This window comes from Cebus imitator, unplaced genomic scaffold (assembly GCF_001604975.1).
Source record: "Cebus imitator isolate Cc_AM_T3 unplaced genomic scaffold, Cebus_imitator-1.0 Scaffold260, whole genome shotgun sequence".
NCBI classification, from domain to species: Eukaryota; Metazoa; Chordata; class Mammalia; order Primates; family Cebidae; genus Cebus; species Cebus imitator.
The window spans coordinates 1,615,750-1,619,350 of NW_016107575.1; the positions used below are offsets into that span (position 1 = coordinate 1,615,750).

At 48.1% G+C, this 3,601-nt stretch overlaps 1 protein-coding gene across 1 annotated transcript in view; it reads right to left on the reverse strand.

The window, feature by feature from the left end:
• SLC37A3 (solute carrier family 37 member 3) overlaps nt 1-2,993 on the reverse strand; it is a 58,016-nt gene extending 55,023 nt beyond the window's left edge. Inside the window, 1 exon segment of the mRNA XM_037728271.1 lies at nt 2,859-2,993. The gene's annotated coding sequence lies outside the window, so the exon portion shown is untranslated.
• Between the last annotated feature and the right edge of the window lie 608 nt (nt 2,994-3,601).

Below are 3,601 nucleotides of genomic sequence, written 5' to 3' on the forward strand. Positions count from 1 at the left end.
CCAGCCTGGCAATACAGCGAGACTCTGTCTCAAAAAAAAAAAAAAAAAAAAAAAAAGAAAATATTCCAAGCTGGGTAAAACATTGTAGTTAGAACTATCACACCCTCATACATTAAAAAAGAGCTACGAAAAAATTAAAACAGGCTGAGCACGGTGGCTCATGCCTGTAATCCCAGCACTTTGGCACTTTGGGAGGCTGAGGCAGGTGGATCATTTGAGGTCAGGAGTTCGAGACCAACCTAGTGAATATGGCAAAACCCTGTCTCTACTAAAAATACAAAAATTAGCCAGGCGGGGTGGTGGGTGCCTGTAGCCCCAGCTGCTTGGGAGGCTGAGACAGAATTGCTTGAACCTGGGAGACAGAGATTGCAGTGAGCTGAGATTCCCCCACTGTACTCCAACCTGGGCAAGAGTGAGACTCTGTCTCAAATAACCAAATAAAAATAAAAGAACTAGCAAACCTTAAACTCAGAGGTATACATCCAGGATGGGGAAAAAGAAACATCTTACTGGTTAAGAGTGGTTCTCTTACACACTCAAAGGAGAGAGGCATTAGATGGCATTAGATGGGCAATTACTAACCTCTCAGACTTCAGTTTTTATATGTGCACAGTAAAAAGATTATATTCAAAATGTAAAGAATAATGTGGGAAATTATTAATGGATAGCTGAGTTCACCATTTTTACAGTACTGCATACGTTGCAGTTTAGCATCTCAATGCTCACACTCATACAAGTATCTGTTTGGTTTTTTTTTTCAGAGATAGGGTCTCACTCTGTTACCCGGGCTAGACTGCAGTGGCGTGATCATAGCTCACTGCAGCCTCTGCAGTCTACCTAGGCTGAGGCAATCCTCCTGCCTCAGCCTCCAGAGTTGCTGGGACTCCAGGTGGGCACCATCACACCTGGCTAATTTTCTTATCTTTTGTAGAGACAGGGTCTTGCTATGTTACCCAGCCTGGTCTTGAATTCCTGGCCTCAAGAGATAGATCCTCCTGCCTTGACCTCCCAAAGCCCAGGGATTATGGGCATGAGCCACTGAACCCAGCCACAAGAATCTTTTTTATCCCACATTATCTTATATGAAGCCATTTACTTGTACCACATAAATCCTTTTTATTCATAACTCAAGTCTTCCTGTAATTTTTCTCTCTTCTTAAATTGTCTCATTACCACAGACATAAAATATCTGGCATTTACCTATAAAAATCTCTCATTCCAGGATTTCCAAAACCACATTCTTCTTCCCTGTTTTTGGACATGTTCCAAAGACAACTAGTTTTGAAGATAAAGATCTTTCCCTCTTCCACACAAAGGATTTATAATCAACTTAATGGTCACTGCAGTGACATATCATTACCACTGATGAGCAGAGACAAATCAGAACCTTAAACAATCAACAAGGCAGTTGATCCTGACAGTTAGAAAGCCGCACCACACTGCTGACCTAACTTTTATAAAAACATTGTTTCCGGGTCACCTTCTTAGGCAGAAACTGGAAATCAAAGACTAACAGAAGAATGGTGTCTCTCAAGAGGCAAGCCAGGTATGAAATCCAAGACCCTCCACTTAAGTAAGTTCTCTGAATCTCAATTTCTGTCTCTTCTCTCTCTCTCTCTCTTTCTTTCTTTCTTTTTTTTAAGACAGAGTCTGGCCCTGCTGCCCAGGCTGGAATGCAGTGGCTGTGATCGTGATCTCGGCTCCCTGCAGTCTCCGCCTCCCGGGTTCAAGTGATTCTTCTGCCTCAGCATTCCGAGTAGCTGGGATTACAGGCGTGTACCACCACAACCGGTTAAATCTTTTTTTTTTCTTTTTAGTAGAGTCGGGGTTTCACGATGTTGGCCAGGCTGTTCTTGAACGCCTGACCTCAAGTGATTCACCTGCTTCGGCCTCCCAAAGTGCTGGGATTACGGGCAGGAGACACCGCGCCCAACCTGAAGTTCAATTTCCTCATGTATTGATTAAATGAGATAATTTATTTGGAGTTCTTAGTATAGAGCTTGGTATACAAGCAACATCCAACAAATTGAAAAATCACTGAAGCACCAAAGCACTGAAGACATTCCCTTCAACAACTACTATTTTACATAAGTTATAAACACATGTGTATATAAATGTGTGTAAAGGTAGAAATAAATTGGTGGACAAAAAGATAACAATTGAATGCTTTTGCTCACTCCAGGAACCACTCCTCCCTATGAACTTTCAGTAAGAGTTACCACGAGATAGCCTACAATCTTACATTTCAAGAAAACACTAAAAACTCCGGGGACACATTCCCATTATATCCCGTCAAAACTGAGAATAAACAGAACACACTCTGCGAAGAATAAGGAGGGAATGACGAACAATTTGACCAAATTCCTTGACGGAGATCATGGTAGTTACCAGAAAACAAAGCCAGTTACTCCACTGAGACCACTCTCCTTCTCTGACCTCTATGCATCCTTCCCAAAAAGCCTCCCCACCTACCTGAAAAGCATCTCCTCTCTCCCGGTCCGAACGCCAAGCCCTTTTCTGATCAAATCAGAATCTCCTAGACCCACAGCTGGAGAGTAGGCTGGCTAGGAGCACAAAAGCCGCCGCCGCGTGGGTCCCGCCCGGGCCGCAAGGTCCCTCAGGGGTCCTTCTCCTCCCAATCCTCCCCCTCGCGGTACCCCCGTGGCCGCCAGGACCCCAGACCCGTGCCCGGGGCGCGGATGGAAGGCGCTGGCGGCCGATCCTGCCTGGGCACCCCACCCACGGGGGGGGCCACCACCTCCATCTCTGCACTGCCCTCCGGACCCGGGAAGCCCCTCGGATTGGACCCGTCCCCGCCCCTAGCAGGGCTCCGGCCCCACACATCAAGGCTCGCGCACCCGAGACACTCAGTGGTCGCGGCTCTCCAGCCCCGGCTCCACTCGCCTGGTCCGCTGGGCTCCGCTGCCCGCCGCCCTCGCCGCCAGCTCACCCCTGGCGTCTCGGCCAGGGTTTCCGGACGCCCACGTGACCCTCCCGTCCTGGGGCACGCTGGGAGTTGTAGTCCTGCGGCGCGGCCTCACCTGCTCGCGCGGAAGAGGGCGGGAGGGCGGAGGCCCCAGTGAAGCCAGCTGCTGAGGACCCGGCCGGGAACGTTAGCTGCAAAAGACCAGAGGCAGAGAGAAGAAATGATATGGGGAGAACTGGTGCATACTTTTTTTTTCTCAAGAGAGCGGTATTTGGTGTTTGTTTTTATAAAAAGTAGCACACAACCAAGTGTGCTACTGACCTGCTGTAACTTTAGGTGTCTAAGTTAATTAAATGCAGGCCGGCCACAGTGGGCTCACGCCTGTAATCTAACACTTTAGGAATTCGAGAAGGGAGGATCACTTGAACCCAGTATTTCAAGACCAGCCTGAGCAATAAAGCCAGACCCCGTCTCTACAAAAAAAATTAAAATTAGCCAGGCGTGGTGGCACGTGCCTGCGTTCCCTGCTACTGGGGCAGCCAAGGTGCGAGGATCGCTTAAGCCCAAAAGTTTGAGGCTGGCAGCTGTGATCGCTCCATTGCACTTCAGCCTGGGCAACAGAACAAGACCCTGCCTCCAAAAAAAAAAAATCCGGCACAAGTGGCTCACACCTGT